The sequence below is a fragment of the Haliotis rubra genome, unplaced genomic scaffold (genome assembly GCF_003918875.1).
Source record: "Haliotis rubra isolate DU_JTF1 unplaced genomic scaffold, ASM391887v1 Scf509, whole genome shotgun sequence".
Lineage (NCBI taxonomy): Eukaryota > Metazoa > Mollusca > Gastropoda > Lepetellida > Haliotidae > Haliotis > Haliotis rubra.
The window spans coordinates 298,416-317,022 of record NW_025767201.1 but is presented as its reverse complement, the minus strand read 5'-3'; the positions used below and the strand labels follow the sequence as shown (position 1 = coordinate 317,022).

Sequence of the window (18,607 nt, the reverse complement as noted above, 5' to 3'; positions counted from 1 at the left end):
GTCAAAGCCACAGGCATGGCGGAGACGGTAGTAAAAGCAACGAGCCATGCCATCATGTCGTTTAAGATATGCTGTTTGTGCCAAAGAAGGGCATCCACTTACAAGATGTTGGACAGTCTCTGTAAATTCATTACATATAGTTTGGCATGAAATGCATGTGGACCCGGGTTTTGTAAATATCTCTTCATCCAATGACCCAATCGATCTCAAACTGTGCAAGTGGATGTTTTGTCAGACAACCTAATCACATTGTAAATCACCGATTTTATGCATTTGTATTAAAGAATCTGTCTATGTAACTGTCAACAAAATAAACAGCAGAACGCCGACTGTTTGCAGAGGGAGGGAGCCAATGACCTGTAACAGCGGCAGTGTTGGGTCATAAAGGTAAATGCACGTGCACTTCATGATAGTTACCTGTGCATTGCGCAATGATAGACCGTTTGGATCATTCACATTTAACTACTGCTAGCTGTCATCATGAAAGCTTATTCAGATGATGCTAAACGTTTAATAAGAAATGTGTTTCATTTTCTTTAAAAAGAGAGCAAACGTAGCAAACCGATTTATAAGGTGTCGGATAACATGAAACATACAACTTTTGCTCTTAGCATGAAAAAGAACATCGTGCTAAAAATTGTGAAAAATAAACCAACAACGAATAAACAAAACCTTGTACAAAAAGGTAGGCATCCAAAGATTCTTTTGACATCAGGGTCATCAGAGATGTCATTCGTCGGCTATTTGCTAGAAATGATCACCTGTCCACAAGAAGGTTAAAACACATCCTTGCAAAAGGATCACGACATTAATGTTTCTAGGTTTATGTTAAGCAAACTACTGCTCAAATTTGGATACAAGTACAAGAAGGTAGCAAACCAGAAACTTGTAATGTGTGAGAGATCTGATATTGTGAAAATAAAGTGTAACTATCTGAGAGAAATTAAGCAGGCAAGAGAGGATGGGTTCGAACCCATATATCTGGATGAGACCTGGGTCAATGCAAACCATACTGCTGCCAGACAGTGGCTACCCACTGATCCCAGTGATGGTAGGAAAATACCAACAGGCAAAGGTGAACGTTTAATCGTTCTTCATGCTGGTTCCCACCGTGGATTCCTACCTGGGTGTGATCTGGTATTTCGGTCAAAGAGCACAGATGGTAGGGACTATCATACAGAAATGAACTCAACGGGTTTCACACAGTATGTTGAGGAACAATTGTTGCTAACTCTGCCTTACAAAAGTCTTGTTGTCATGGACAATGCTCCCTATCACAGTGTTCGAGATCCAAACAATAGGTGCCCAACTTCCAATACAATGAAGTCAGATATGCAGCAATGGCTAAAAAATAACAATGTACAATTTTCAATTAAGGCCACTAAACCACAGTTTTACTCTTTGATTAAACCAGAGACCATATAATAGAGGGACGGCCCTCCCCAACAGTTTATCACTAACCATCAGCGCTACGGCCTGGCATGTAACTGATACACATAGACACCCTGCTGCTAACTTCCCTCTACCGGTACACATGCGCAACAAATGCGCAGACATTCGCAAATGAGCACTCTGGTAACCACGTAAACAATATTGCGTAATATCCGGGCCGAGAGTTAATTCCCTTAGCGGGATTTCACCGGCTGCGTTTGACAGTTAAACATTACATGGACAGCTCCATTAAACTGATTACAATAATCTTAATTTTTATCTTATCTCTCATTTGCACATGTCAACAGACAACATCGCAGAACATGTATCATTCAAGAAATGCGTGTCGTCATAAGCCTGGAATATTTGTTTCAACATTCGGCATGGCCATGGACGACTTAATTCATTCACTGGGATGATTCCGACTTGGACCTCGATACTTACTTGGAGAATTCACAGACTACGACAGGACAGAGAATATAAACCAAAAATACAAAAATCAAACTAACCCAGTCAGGTAAAGGCAGTTTTAACATTACAGTTGCCAATATCCCCGATGCTCGCTAAACGTATCATCACATGGCTAATCTCAAGATTTACTTGCAAGTATTCGTTGGCACAAAACGAGGGTGTGGTCAAGCAGTCGATGAAAGTAAAAATTCCCGCGAATTTATGAAGAATGTGCAGATTTGCAAGCGTTAGCCAATCAGAGGACTTGCTTCGACCACACCCCTTTTGTGTGCGGACATATCGTCATCCATTTGTGTCAAGATCGTTTAGTTGAGAGTCAAAATTGGTTTTCAATCGACTTGCAGAAATAACAATAAAGAATTGGTAGGTGTCATGAGTGTTGCTCGATAGGCCAATCATCCATGATTATGTTTACATAAAGTTTTAATCGATTGCATGCGATGGTAGCATAGCGATCGGCAACGCAGTCGGGTAGGGTGCACCCTAGAAGTGTCCGGCCTTGTCATTATGTATTGTACTGTGAAGCATTTCGAGTCGGGGTGTCATCTCAAAAACAATATTATTAAAATCATGAATCCTCGAAAAACACGAGGGCCTGTGACTGACTGGTGTTTATTATAAAGTTTATAGTCCCAACGAAACACGATTTCACATTTTCCAAGAGCGTTAATGTTTTTATAATGCAAGTTTGGGGCTAGCAGTGATTATGCTTTGGGCCGTATGGAGACACTTGTTGTTTTTTTCAAAGGGAAGCCACTAAATACTAAAGTCACTTGCCTCCGAGCCCATGAAATATATGTGTTAAATGGGCTGTACTACATGACCCTATCAATTAAAAAAATTCAGCAAAGTGTCAACTTTAACTTGGCAGGAAAATGCAACCAATAACATTAAAACACAACATCACACGTTCTTATATGTACAATGTATTTATTGTAGAATAGGACCATAGATCTATATGTACAATCATGTATTACTAAATTCAACCATTTAGATATTCTTTCATTAAAAACACAGTAAATGTGAATTTCAACTGTTGCAAATAAACTCTAAACTGAATTTGAAATTAAAATTATGCAATAGTTGGTTGCCAATGCTCTTTCAAACAAGGTATATCTACTTAATCAAGATGGGAATATTGTACTTAATAGTAGGCTCTTTGAGTAGCCCTTCCGATGAAAACTTTCTTTTTCCTAGGCATCTACAAAACAAATGATAATTTTATGATATGAATATAATGTTGAATAATGAGTTCATTTTTCATTTTTGTTGTTGCATAAGACAGGCTGTTGGTACTGTCTAAGCCCAGGTAAACTCATAATCAAACTTCAAAGGAAGAATAATCATAACAGGAATAATAATGATAACAGAAAAATAAAATAAGGGAAGATAACTTATAAACTTCTTGCAACACAACCTGCATAGTTATGTTGTCCATTTAGGACTGATTGTGAATGTAAAACATAAAATCATACAAATCTGTACACAATCTTAATATAACTTCATTAACAGATATTTTAGATATCCATGAAGTGAACTGTACATTGGATTTTAATTTCCATAATTTCTACTCATGTACTTTATTACATGTTAAATTATTAGGCAGATATTGTTGAAATAGCTCCTTCACTTATGCCTGCACCAACTGGAATCAAGTCTCCAAATCTGTCTTCATAATTGCCGACGCAAACATGGTATGTAGTCAGTTTTGATAAAAGTTTCTTCATATCTCTTAGAGTGGAGAAAAATGCAGGTAAACCAATCCAGAATTCATGATTTGGGCCAAAGTCACGTCGAAATGCATATATTGCTGATGTAAAGGATGGCTTGATGACTACTGAAAGCTGGACTGAGCCTACGTCAGTCATAAAACTGCACAATAGTAATGTTTTCACGCTTGTTTCTTGCAATTGTAAAATTGCCTAGCTCATCTACATGCTGAAACAGCTCCTTTTTTAATGTTAAATATTGCTGGTATCGCAGGATGCCATCAACAAATTCATCTACATTGTTGTCCGGATGATACTGGTGAATTGTGTCAAATAAACCCAAAGAATTCATCAGCCGAACAACCATCAGAATCTGTCGCTTCTTCCAGGCATGGGGTATCTGTGGGTTCATCGGTGAGGTCAATGAAGAATGACTTCCATGCTTTGTCCCACAGTGCATCTCTAGAACTGAAAATGGAGTTACACAATATTAATATTAAAAAAATAAATTTGAAGTGTTCTAAATAGTTGTTAAAATTATGCAATAGTTGGTTGCCAATGCTCTTTCAAACAAGGTCTAGTTACTTACTCAAGATGGGAATATTGTATTTAATAATTTACACTATACCGTTGTTTTTACATAAGAAAAGAAACAATATTAATATTTGATTATACAATTGCTTTGATATTTTAAACTTATTTCTGCAGGTACAAGATATACAAGTACCAATAAAATAAATAAATACCAATAACTACAAAATATCAACACAAAATTACTCATTTTTTTCAAAGACATCATTTGTGAATTTCTTACTTCCATTATTACTTACCTGCAATCGTCGTGAACAGTTGATTGAACTGATGAATAAGAATGTCAGAGAGAGAGGAAGAACTGACACCTTGTTGTCTCGGACCCCACTTTGAGTAGCCCTTCCGGCGACTGCTGATGAAAACTTTCTTTTTCCTGGGCATCTGCCAAACAAATGATAATTTATTATATAAATAGTGTAATGATATAAATAAAATGTTGATTCATTGTTGCATAAAGTCAGGCTGCTGGTACTGTATAATAATATAATAATATATAGCAATATAACTCTAACTTCAGTAGGAAGAATAATGATAACAGAAAAATATATGAATTGTTACATGATAAATAAGGACCTTTTCCACAAATATAATCATCAAAATGAACAATAATGGAAATATGTACTTTTTTTTCAAACGATTAGGTGAATGAGACTTTTGTAGAATGATTTAAATATATATTCACGTTATATTAATGAACAAAATGAATGTTATGTCGTCTGCTACATGATAATTGAAATGTTCAGTATACGACGCAAATATGGGTTTACGCCAAAAATCATAAAAAATAAAATACCGATCGTAGCCATATAAAAAGTGTACCACGCAAAAGAGGAAATCGCCGTGAATGTTCACATGTTTATTTCAAACATGCTAGTAATAAGCTGTTCTTGTGAAAGCGTGCGAAAATCAAGTGTTGTGGAGTAAAATATTTCAGAAAACATCATATTTCATCACATTGCACGAGCCAAAATAAGGAATGACGCGAACGCCACAGACTTATAAATGCCCCTATACAAATCTTTATCTTATTTTCTTTCATTACACCCCGGTAACTAAGGATTTGCATTGAGAATTAGTATCCGTTATTGAAAATCAAAATCGGGACTTTTGCCGATTTTACACCTCCGCCATTGTTCTCACAGAACGACGAGCACACATGACAGTATTCATCAAATACAAAGACAAATATATGCTTTAGCACCCCTAATATACACCTCTAATGCACTGTTGCAAATGTAAGTATATGCATGAGAATACATGAAAAAATCAAATCTTACCTTTGCAATGAAAATACGCGAAATCGATGACTGAAGTCAACACACGTTTTGCCAGCTTCCGGATAGGCTGCGCAGTACAAGCCGTAGCGCTGATGGTTTTGCACGCACTGGCTAGAGGGCCGTAACCCTCTATTATATGGTCTCTGCCATTATCCAGCCAGATATGCTCAAAGAAATATAACTTCTTTTAACAATGACAGCACTGACTAATTCCAACGACTTATAGTGTAACATGAAACACTCATTTCACATAAAATTATCATGAAAATATAAATATTAACTATCTATATGCTTAAAGCTATTAGAAATGCATTGCTTAATTTGGAATGTGAACGACATCAAAACACAACACTTTTGTCTTCATTCTATCTTTTCTTCAATGAGAGTGCTTGATTGTGTGTGCTTGTGTCCGAGGGAACGGGGCTTTAACAGTTGAGTTCTAACCATAGGTGGTCCGATTAATGATTTAGTGTAAATATACTTTCAGTGTTCTTTAAATGCCTTTCCACTTCGGTACTGCATAAACAAAATATGACATTAACATTACAAATTTAAAGATTTTAACCTACAGAATAATTCCTACTAATGGGTTTTGTGGTTAATGTTGAACAACTCAGAGAAACAAACTCCATATGATGGTTAACAGTTGGCACCCACCTTACCCTATTCACGACCTGTAACACCTCTTCATACCTGTCACGTGCATAGCTGACCTACATTGACGAAAGTTGACCTTTATGACCCAACACTGCCGCTGTTACAGGCCATTGCCTCCGTCCCTCTGCAAGCAGTCGGCGTTCGGCTGTTTATTTTGTTGGCAGTTACATAGACAGATTCTTTAATACAAATGCATAAAATCGGTGATTTACAGTGTGATTAGGTTGTCTGACAAAACATCCACTTGCACAGTTTGAGATCGAGTGGATCATTGGATGAAGAGATATTTACAAAAAAACGGGTCCACATGCATTTCATGCCAAACTATAGTTGCGGGTACAACAACGTGCAGTGAACAAAGTACTGTGACTATGTGTCCCAGTCCACCCAACTGTGAATGGGTACCTCGTTCACAGGCCCTCGTGTCTTTGCGAGGATTAAAGATTTAAAAAATATATATATACAAATTTGAGATGACCCCCGACTCGAAACGCTTCACTGTACATATACATTATGATGTATGCTCCACCGGGAGTACAGCTCTTCTGACACTCTGGGTAATGCAGAAGGCTGCAGTGTTGGGGAGCCTTCATATTCTCCGGAAAGTTCTTGGTGGGTTCGACTAGGCAGCGTTTCCTGGGAGAAGTCCCATTCGCTGTCTGGGCTGCGTGTAGAGGGGGCAAGGGCCCTGAGCTGATGATGAGCCTTACCAGCCTGACTGTGCCAGGATCACCCAAACCCTCTCTGCTGCATATTATCTTTAATCTATAAAACATAATAATAAATTTGGACTCGACAAATGTAATACTCTTCATTTGAAACGTGGCAAGGTAACTAATGATGGATCGGTCAAGTTACAAGGGGGAGGAGTTATTGAGCATCTTGTGGAAGATCAGGCCTACACCTATCTTGGAATGCAAGTTCGAGACAAGCTCCAGGATGCCCAGATTCAAGACAAACTTCGGGCCGAGTACAAATCTCGTTTAAAGAAAATCTGGAGCTCAGAGCTAAATGCTCGAAACAAGGTCAAAGCCACCAATACTTTTGCTGTGCCTGTCCTTTCCTATTCCTTTGGAGTAGTTGATTGGACGAAACAAGACATCCAGAGTCTTGACCGTCTGACCAGAAGGATCATGTCTGATAACAGAGCCCACCACCCTCGTTCCTCTCTTAACCGTTTATACATGCCAATCAATTCTGGAGGTCGGGGTTTGATTAATGTGGAGGCTCTTCATGATAGAATTTTATTGTGTACTTTTGCACATATTTATTTATCGGATGATCCTCTGGTGATGCATGTGAAGACTCATGATGAAAGCAAGGAATTCCACAGTTATTTTAAGCGTGCCAAGGTTGTTGGACAGAATCTGAAATTTGAGGTTGACTTTGCTGATGGCGATGTACTGCTGGATGGTACAGCGATGGGAGTAAACCAGGTGAAGTCCTTCACCAAGTCTGCCCAGAGTCGGTCTTTTGTGGAGAAGCTTTCTGAGAAGCCATTGCATCGTGTGTACATGCAGTGTGTGGAACAGAATAGCAATCCCACAGACTCCTTCGCCTGGATGAAGTCGGCTGGTCTTAAATGTGAAACTGAGGGCTTCCTTTTTGCTGCTCAGGACCAGTCACTTCCCACTCGTAATCGCCTAAATGTGATTCTTAAAGAGAATATTAACATGAAATGTCGACTTTGCAATGAATTCACAGAGACTGTCCAACACCTTGTCAGTGGATGCCCATCCTTGGCACAAACATCATATCTTAAACGACATGATGGCATGGCTCGCTGCTTTTACTACCGTCTCCGACATGCCTTTGGCTTTGACTCCGAGGTCCATCCATGGTACCACCCTGAACATGTCCAGGGCGTCATGGAAAATGATGCTTTCAAACTTCTGTGGAATAGGCCCATATACAGCCTCAGAAGAATTCCTGCCAACAAACCTGATCTTGTCCTTTTTTGATAAAGCCAATGAATTTATATATATCATTGAATTTTCTGTCCCTTTTTGACAGGAATGTGATTGACAAGATCAAGGAAAAGCATGATAAATATGCGGACCTCGCCTTTGAAATGTCTCGCTTGCATCCCAAGTACACTGTCGTCAGGCTCCCCATTGTTCTCGGTGCCCTTGGTTTGGTACCTCCTGATCTCTTGGCGCATATCAGGAGAGTGCCTGGGTTCTCCACCGGGAGTACAGCCCTTCTGACACTCTGGGTAATGCAGAAGGCTGCAGTGTTGGGGAGCCTTCATATTCTCCGGAAAGTTCTTGGTGGGTTCGACTAGGCAGCGTTTCCTGGGAGAAGTCCCATTCGCTGTCTGGGCTGCGTGTAGAGGGGGCAAGGGCCCTGAGCTGATGATGAGCCTTACCAGCCTGACTGTGCCAGGATCACCCGAACCCTCTCTGCTGCATATTATCTTTAATCTGTAAAACATAATAATAATAATAAAGGCAATTTGGAGAAAATTAAAACTGAAATACAAAACAACGAAAGAAAAGATACTTCTCCAAATTGTCGATTCCCTTAAGGCAAAAATAAAGGTTTGGACTGAAAGAAAGAAAAACTGGGAAAATAAAAATAAATTCATCAAACAAAATAAACGTTTTAGAAATAATGAAAAACACTTCTACAGGCAACTTAAAACAAACGGTGATGGTGAGCATAATAAACGGCCTCCCATGGATGCCAATGAAAGGTTCTGGAAACAGTTGTGGTCTGTACCCGGCAACTGTAACCTGGAGGCACCATGGGTCCGTGATTATGACCATGCAATGCATGAGAAAGTAACTAGGCCGTTTGTCTGTTACATCTCACCAGATTGCCTGAAAGTGTCATCAAAAAGTCCAAATCTCATACAGGTCCAGGGCCTGATGGCAGTCGAAACCGGTATTGGAAACTGTTCCCCTGTGCCTACCTTTTTGTGCAAGGTTTTGTTTCTTGATTGTTGGTTTATTTTTCACATTTTTTAGCACGATGTTCTTTTTCATGCCAAGAGCAAAAGTTGTATGTTTCATGTTATCCGACACCTTATAAATCGGTTTGCTACGTTTGCTCTCTTTTTAAAGAAAATGAAACACATTTCTTATTAAACGTTTAGCATCATCTGAATAAGCTTTCATGATGACAGCTAGCAGTAGTTAAATGTGAATGATCCAAATGGTCTATCATTGCGCAATGCACAGGTAACTATCATGAAGTGCACGTGCATTTACCTTTATGACCCAACACTGCCGCTGTTACAGGTCATTGGCTCCCTCCCTCTGCAAACAGTCGGCGTTCTGCTGTTTATTTTGTTGACAGTTACATAGACAGATTCTTTAATACAAATGCATAAAATCGGTGATTTACAATGTGATTAGGTTGTCTGACAAAACATCCACTTGCACAGTTTGAGATCGATTAGGTCATTGGATGAAGAGATATTTACAAAAGACCGGGTACACATGCATTTCATGCCAAACTATAGGTGTTTGCACGTATTCATGCGGCCACCATTTGGTCATATACCAACGGATTCGTGGGTTCTTTTAAGTGCACAGGATTGTGTACTGTACACTAGGGGTTGTGACAACACTGAAAGAGTCTGCACACTATGTTGACTCCAAGGTTTTTACACCCGGTCACAGGTGGGCTCGATCCCGACATCTCAACCTCGCTGGATCACTATAGACTGGCGCCTTAGCCAGCTCGCCCACCGCGCCCCTCATAGCATATACTTTGTGGGTTCCATTCATTTAAATGTCTTACCTATTTACAGGCGGTATATTTTCTCCTACCCATTGGCACATGTAGACAACATATGCCACTACATATACACTACTGATGAATTTTATTCTATGAATAACTAATTTACTAAATATCTATTCATGGTATGTGATAAATTGTATTATAATATGGAGTTTGACAAAATTTAGCTTGAGTTTATTTGAAATAAGTTCAAACTTATCTTATTCTGTGACAGGTAATATCCCGGGCTGGTTAACGCGTTTTGGGGGATATTGTCTCTTCAAACACAAAAGTCCATCAGTGGGTCCACAACACTTTATTCGTCAGCTAAGTATGTAATTACATGATAGTGCAGCAACGGCCAGGCAGCATCACAGAGGCGATCGTCAGCCCACCTGCCTAGCCGCTGTCCGAGGGTCAAGTCCCGTTACATTAAGAATTCATTGTCTATATACTATACTGACTGTCAGGCTGCCCTGTATCGTATTACGATACATGTATGGTCAACCTGCAGTATCCAGCATGCACCTCATCCACAATGTTAAACTTCCGTGGCCAGCCGGCCATACTCTAAGGTTCATTAGGGTTAATTACAGGCAGGCAGCGGATCTGCACATGGCTGTGCTGATGGTCATGATAATAAGCTGCTGATATTTCATGTATATTGTCAGCACTGTGATTTAGATTTAGATAACACAACTTTAACTTAACTCAGAGAATATACAAACATGTCTATATTTCCCGATAAAACCCATACCCCATCAAAGTGCCTACGACATACGCCCTTTCTGTGAAGAAGGACGTGTCCCACGTCCTTATAGGCATTGTGAATGAGGTAGCGATTAAGTTACAAAATACATTAGATACATTATACGTCACCTATACGAAAAGTTATGATATTGTTTCAAATTGCCAAATAACATCACAGGTTAGCTGATGTGACAATAATTACACAAATTTCTCAGTAGTAGTGATAAGCTCTATAATACCGACATTGTTAAAAAGACACCCTGATAATCGCAAAATTGAAAACATGATTTCAGCTGAGGTTTGCTGACAGGAATATCGACATAAGAATGACAACATTTGTGAGAAGATTTGTATAGGACATATAAAGATTTGTGTCGTGGAACCATTTTTCTGTTTTTCTTTTTAAAACAATAACATAAATGACAGAATAATTTGCTTGATTAAGCTTAAGTAGCGCTGTATTACAAATACATTCAAGAAATTCAGGTGAAAGATTGCATGTTTCGGCGCACATTTTATCCTATGCATGGACAACAAATTCCTAAATATTAGTCAAGCTTCCATACAATATAAACATGAAACTCTTCTTATATTTGAAGACACACACACACACACACACACACACACACACCTCAACAGTTTGTCAATTCTCTTTCCCTCACACACTCTCTCGCTCACACACGCGCACGCACACGTTCTCACACTATTCATATCATACTTATTTTAACACACACACTCACTCACACACCTCAACATTTTGTATCCTTCTAGCAATAAAATAAGAGTCAATTTGCTCTTTCCCTCACACACTCTCTCTCACACACACATGCGCACTTTCTCACACTATTCATAGCATACTTATTTTAACACACACACTCACTCTCTCTCTCTCGTCTGTTCTATCTCGACATCAACACTCTTTCCCATTCTTTCTCGCCTTCTCTTTCTTTCTCTCTCTGTCGCTCTCGCTCGCGCACACACACGTTCTCATGTACTCACGTCACACCATTCAAATCAAACTTAAACTCTCCTTGCATTTTAACACACACAAACGGTCTCTCGCCTGTCTCTCTCTCTGTCACACATACACATACACACTCTTGCGCGCGCAATTCTTCTCTCTCATGTTCTATCTAAAATACCAGTCAACAACAGCCCCTCACTCACTCTCACGCACGCACACACACACACACACGCACACACACACACACACACACACACACACACACACGTTCTCATCTACACTCGTCACACCATTCAAAACGCACTTTCAAGTCCTATTAACATCATATCAACAACACAATTAGATATATATCAAAAACATCATATTCCAGCTTATGGGCACAACACTACCATGAAAAGCAAAGCATGGCAAATCAATCTCAGACATATTTCAAACACATCTTTCAACACCAAACATTAATCAAACAACGGCCCATGAATACATCCATATATGCTTCAGTACATATTAGAAAGCGGTGGCCAGGAGGACAGACAATTACTTTGATGGAACATAGACACACAGGTGTATGCTGCGATAGAGAGCATACAGAACAGGGACATGAAACGGAACACATTTACAAAGAAGGTAATAAGCGGTGTCGGAAATAAGTTGAGGGGGTGGAGGCGACACTCTTGGGGACTGAGATGGTATAACCCACAGTGGATGCATTTGAATGGGTGTCTGTGGGCATGATACACTGGGGGTGGGATGGGAGGTGGTGGGACGGGGAAAACTGGGTGATGGCAGGGGAAGGGAGGGGTTGGGGGAATGCATTGCTGGGGGAGGGTTGAAAGTCATTAGTTGGCTTCTGCTGCCCTTCATGTAGTCTGTCCAGCTTAACTTTAATGGATGAGATGAGAGACATGATTCCATCCATACCAGACATTTGGTATGTGTCCTCTGCTACCTGGGCACTTTCTATCATATCGGACAAAGTGTCATGGCGTCTGGTGGCAATAAATTGAACGATATGAGGAAGGGAATTTCTGAAAATGAGGTCTTTTATGAATTGGTCATCGTTACATTTCAAAAGGGATGCCTCATGCCGAATTGATTGAAGAAATAATCGAAAGTCCTCATGCTCTTTTTGTTTCCTGTCGATAAGGGCATTTGTACGATTTATAATTTGGATAGATGTGGGGCCATACCATTTGAGAAAAGATTGTTTGAGTTCGGGCCATGTCATATTGTCTTTACAGGGAAGTCCTTCATACCAAATCAGCGCAGATTCCGATAAATATAGGGGGAAAACGTTAATGATTTCTTCATCAGCGAAATTTTGAATATTAACAAATTTCTGGAATCTGCTTAGCCAGGAAGATGCAGAGCGGGGATCATGTCCATCAAACAGTGGCATTGGGAGGGTTGTGCAGCAGACATGGGGTTGGGAATGGTCAGCGGGGCGTTCTACGGGCGGGGAGGAACATTGAGGGGGAGAGCAACAACGGTTATCACAGTGGGGATTGTGAATTCGACATGGGTGATTACCGGGACTAGAGGTGGTAGGCTGAGGGGAGGCTGATGGAGAGACTGAGCTAGTGGCGGTAGTTGTACGTTTAGACTTTCGGAGGACCCTCCTGGAAAACAGGATGGACTGGAGGACCCGTCGTCAGATTTAGTAGATTTAAACGAAAAGAGAGGCATTGTACTTTAAAGAATGAACTAAATGGTATAAACACTCACCCTGTAGGATACAATCGTGGAAAACACAGAACAATTACAAATTCACAGAACAAAGCACAGTCCACTAAAAGTCACAATGTCAATAACACATGGTAGATGAGGTGACCTCTTCGTCTTGGAATCAGTCTTTGAGTTTCTTTACACAGACACAGGATATGGAAGAAGGAGGACGTCGTACAGGTGTTGCTTGAATCTGTGCACGGTGGAGCGTCAACGGACCAGTTCTTGTTTTTACACCGGCGTTCCATGAAACACTATCACTTTTTTGTAGTTGTAAACGATGGATCTCCAAAGCGTCCAAAATGCAAATTGTTACTCAGTTGACAAGCTGGGTGGCTGGCTGTTCTCGTAGACTTAGCCTGATGGTGGTGCCTGTTTGACTTCTGTTGTGATGTGGACCCAGGATGGATGAATCTCGACAGATATTTGCTGAAAAACTTCTTGCAGAGAGGTTCAGGGATCTTGTCTCCACCAATATATCCCGGGCTGGTTAACGCGTTTTGGGGGATATTGTCTCTTCAAACACAAAAGTCCATCAGTGGGTCCACAACACTTTATTCGTCAGCTAAGTATGTAATTACATGATAGTGCAGCAACGGCCAGGCAGCATCACAGAGGCGATCGTCAGCCCACCTGCCTAGCCGCTGTCCGAGGGTCAAGTCCCGTTACATTAAGAATTCATTGTCTATATACTATACTGACTGTCAGGCTGCCCTGTATCGTATTACGATACATGTATGGTCAACCTGCAGTATCCAGCATGCACCTCATCCACAATGTTAAACTTCCGTGGCCAGCCGGCCATACTCTAAGGTTCATTAGGGTTAATTACACGCAGGCAGCGGATCTGTACATGGCTGTGCTGATGGTCATGATAATAAGCTGCTGATATTTCATGTATATTGTCAGCACTGTGATTTAGATTTAGATAACACAACTTTAACTTAACTCAGAGAATATACAAACATGTCTATATTTCCCGATAAAACCCATACCCCATCAAAGTGCCTACGACATTTTAAGTATCGAACTGAGAAAGCGACTTGGTAAGAAGAATGTGTGGTGAAATAGACAAATGAAATTATATAAACAGTTTATTTACTGTCATAACATATAAAAAGCTCGCGCCTGTGAGATATCAACAAAACATTAGGAAAATAGCTCACACCAAAGCCTTCACCGAGTATTCATCGGACAGCCCGCTTCCAAGTTGCGCGAACCTATTTCACTGCGCACGTGCTATGAGCGCAGCCCAGCTGTTGAAACCATTTTCCCCCCGAAAAGTCGGGGGAAAATTAGTGAATCGTTTGAACTACGATTTCGCGCGTTTTTTTCATCGCGTTATTTTTCAACTTTATAAGTTGAATTTGCATTTTTGATGATTTGTTTCGGTAAGTCCATACCGAAAGGTATCAGAATCTGCAAAGTTGTGTTTTACGTTGCATGTGACCTTTAAACCCAATCAGAGACTGAAACTCTGGTCATATTATACACAAGTAAACCTGAGGCCAGACTGAAGCGCCTCACTTCCTTAGAGATGTAAAATAATCCATAATTGGGGGCACTTACATTGTACAAAAATTTTACGTTGGGGTGGGGGTCATTCACATTGTACAATGTTTCTCCATATAACAATCATAACCAACATTTTGCCATAAATACGTTTTATTTGCATAATCATATGACTACATTGCACAATAAAATCCGATATATCTGGAAATTGAATAAGACAGTTTATCCTGCTACATATACTGTCATAAGCGCCACAAGCCCTCGTGTCTTTGCGAGGATTATAGATTCTTAAAATATAAATCAAATTTGATATGCCCCCGACTCGAAATGCTTGCCAGTACACTAAACTATGACACGGCCGACACTTCGGCGTAACCCATCCGCCTGCTTTGCCGATCGACCAATCCGAGGGATTGCTTCGATTTTCAAAAGCTCTTTTTTGTATAAAATATCTTAAATTGAAAATCTGAAAGTTTTACATCTTTCAAATTCTTTCTGCAAATATTAAAAATCATATGCCAATCAAAATGACGATCATAAAATAAGTTTTCCCATTAATATATGATATAAATGATGTTAACAGAGAAAGGTGTCATTTCTTTATGTTTGTTCAGATTTCTTTTCACAAAATATTATTCTGTGCATTTCACAAACCTTGCGTTTTTTGTTGGGTTCTCTTTTTTTACGGTTAAGTACAGATTTGACATCTCTACTCAGCGTAGGCCTTGGTGTCCACAAGGACGGTTTTGTAGTGGAGGCCGATTACAAAAAACTTAGCTACAACGATACTATACTCAAACTGAAAAGACATAGTAACCAGGTATTATCCCAGACAGTTACATGATGGCAAAGAGAACCCAGAGGTCAACAATGCCAAATTGGCAGCATAAGTCGAACGTGATCCAGAAGGATGAATAGATCTTTTTGTCTAACTTGCAGTGAACATTGCTTGGTGCTGGCCATTATTCTCGAATATGTCATGCTTCTTGCACATTTCGTGTATTTCGAACAACTGATTGGGTTTCTTTGACCATTTTAATACACTGTGAAATATGGAAATAAGGTACAAAATATGTTTAGTTAAACATTGGTGTATGGGTATAACTTTCGGGTTCTGAAATACGTTTGAAGGGTGTAAGTGTTTCTGTAATAAAAGGCTCAACTGCACAACACTCTTTCTCTGGTTCAAATCCAAAACTTCATCCGCAAGGTTACAATGAAATTTCCATGTCACAATAACTTTAGCCTCTGAACATAATTAAGAAGATCATTTTTATACATGCAAGTATATAATAAACTATTCACACTTTGCTAAGGATCAAATCATTGATTCAACATAAAACTATGATATGGGGTCAAATTTGGTTTGAATTTCTAAGCCTATTGTAAGCATAGATTCTAGGCTTCAGTATGTCATTGAATCTTGTGGATCCCCTACTTGCTATTGACAGGTGGTGTGTACTTGTCAATGACCCGTACCATGATTTGCAAAATGGTTGAGTGGTGCCATGAAAACCATTTCTATGGTTACTGGTGTATTAGGTTAACTTAACGTGGCTGTTTTCCTAAAGATGTGTTACCATATCATTATTTGACCACTTTTAAATGGATACAATTTCAGATTATAAATCTACGTTTAAGTAATGTTGCGTATTTTTGTGATCCTTAGCAAAGTGTGAGTAGTATACATTCATAATTAAGGTTTTCCATGTTCTTATGTCATGGCCATCCAAATGAAATACCGTGCCTTTTCTTCCGTCCGTATAAATGCGAAACCCAAGGAAGTGTGTCAGGGATCATGTATACTCATGTATTGAGAATCCACCATGTAGTCAGGGATCATGTATACTCAAGTATAGAGAATCCACCATGTAGTCAGGGATCATGTATACTCAAGTACTGAGAATCCACCATGTAGTCAGGGACCATGTATACTCATGTATTGAGAATCCACCATGTAGTCAGGGACCATGTATACTCATGTATTGAGAATCCACCATGTAGTCAGGGATCATGTATACTCAAGTATAGAGAATCCACCATGTAGTATGTATTGAGAATCAGAGAATCCACCATGTAGTCAGGGACCATGTATACTCATGTATTGAGAATCCACCATGTAGTCAGGGATCATGTATACTCATGTATTGAGAATCCACCATGTAGTCAGGGATCATGTATACTCATGTATTGAGAATTCACCATGTAGTCAGGGACCATGTATACTCATGTATTGAGAATCCACCATGTAGTCAGGGATCATGTATACTCATGTATTGAGAATCCACCATGTAGTCAGGGATCATGTATACTCATGTATTGAGAATCCACCATGTAGTCAGGGATCATGTATACTCATGTATTGAGAATCCACCATGCAGTCAGGGACTATGTACAGCCATGTATACATTGAGAATTCACCACGCTGTCAGTGACCATATGTGGTCATGTATTAAGAATCCACCATGCTGTCTGGGACCATGTACGGTCGTATATTTAGAATACACCTTTTGGTCAATGACCATGCAGTCTAAGTAAACTTAGGCTCAGTATTATTCGTTACACTGCTACACTGAGTCTAACCAGGGAGACTCTATAAGGGGGAGTGGTCACTCCTCGGAAAGCTCCTAAGCTATGCCTCGGCTCGTCACGTGACCAGTGCAGCCAATATGGCGGCAGCGTAGTTTTTAAGATTGAGCCCGGTTTATTTTCAACAGCTGATTACATACGCTGAGTGTTGTGACAACTGAAAACCTACATGTAGAAGATAAGTTACCTATTCTGTCACTTCATTTTAAGTCAAATACTTGTTATTAGTGTCAGTATAAGTACAGTAGCTTTGTAGTAAAGTTTCAAGTGGGCATGTTGTAGCTCACTGGCTTCAATTCTCAGTACACAGCGAAGAAAGACTAAATTATATCGCTAAAACTTCTTTCACATATTCGTTTAATTTTTAGAAGGGAAATATACCTTTAGTTAAAAGGTATTTGCAAGTAATAGTGATATTTTTATAACTAAAAAAATTTTGTTAGGGTGTATTTGAGGTGTGTGAAAAATATGACACATCGCCGATCTGCCATTGAAATACTTCAGGGCGTTGTTTGAGTGTTTCTAGTTAGTGTTCAAAAACATCTTTCACAAACACCTTAAATTTTTATGAGGGAAATATACCATCAGGTGAAAGGTGTTTGCAAGTAATAGTAATAGTTTTATAATTTTAAAAAAATTGTTAGTGTGTATTTGAGGTGTGTGAAAAATATGACATATCGCCGATCTGCCATTGAAATACTACAGGGCGTTGTTTGAGTGTTTCTAGTTATTGTTCTAAAACATCTTTCACATACACCTTTAATTTTTATGAGGGGAATATACCATCAGGTGAAAGTTTTTTGCAAGTAATAGTGATAGTTTTAATTATTATTTTTTGTTAGTGTGTATTTGAGGTGTGTGAAAAATATGACATATCGCCGATCTGTTCTGATACGCCATTGGTGCTTGTGATGCTTGAGTGTTATAGTTCTAAAACTTCTTTCTTTCTTGTTGATCTTAGTATTTGACAAAACTGGAAAGGTGTTTGCAAGGCTTTGTGATAGTTCTAAACTTTCTGTTCTTGAGGGGTCTGTGACAGTGTCAGTTAACATTCTGTCAATGCCCATGTCATTCCACACATGCAATAAGATATCTGAATTAGTTACTAATGTAAAAAAATGTCTCAAAGTAATTTTTTTTGAAAAAGGACAGCTGATGTTAACATGTGTTCTACCGATAGTTTTGCGTTCTTTAACATGTTTGGGGAG

The 18,607-nt window shown here is 39.4% G+C and overlaps 1 long non-coding RNA gene across 1 annotated transcript; it reads right to left on the bottom strand.

The window, feature by feature from the left end:
• Nucleotides 1–3,699: 3,699 nt before the first annotated feature.
• LOC124292138 lies at nucleotides 3,700–5,525 on the bottom strand. The gene is made up of 3 exons (XR_006902370.1): nucleotides 5,480–5,525; nucleotides 4,509–4,583; nucleotides 3,700–4,079 (listed from the first exon to the last, which is right to left on the bottom strand). It is a non-coding gene; the product is annotated as an uncharacterized LOC124292138 (long non-coding RNA).
• Nucleotides 5,526–18,607: the final 13,082 nt, after the last annotated feature.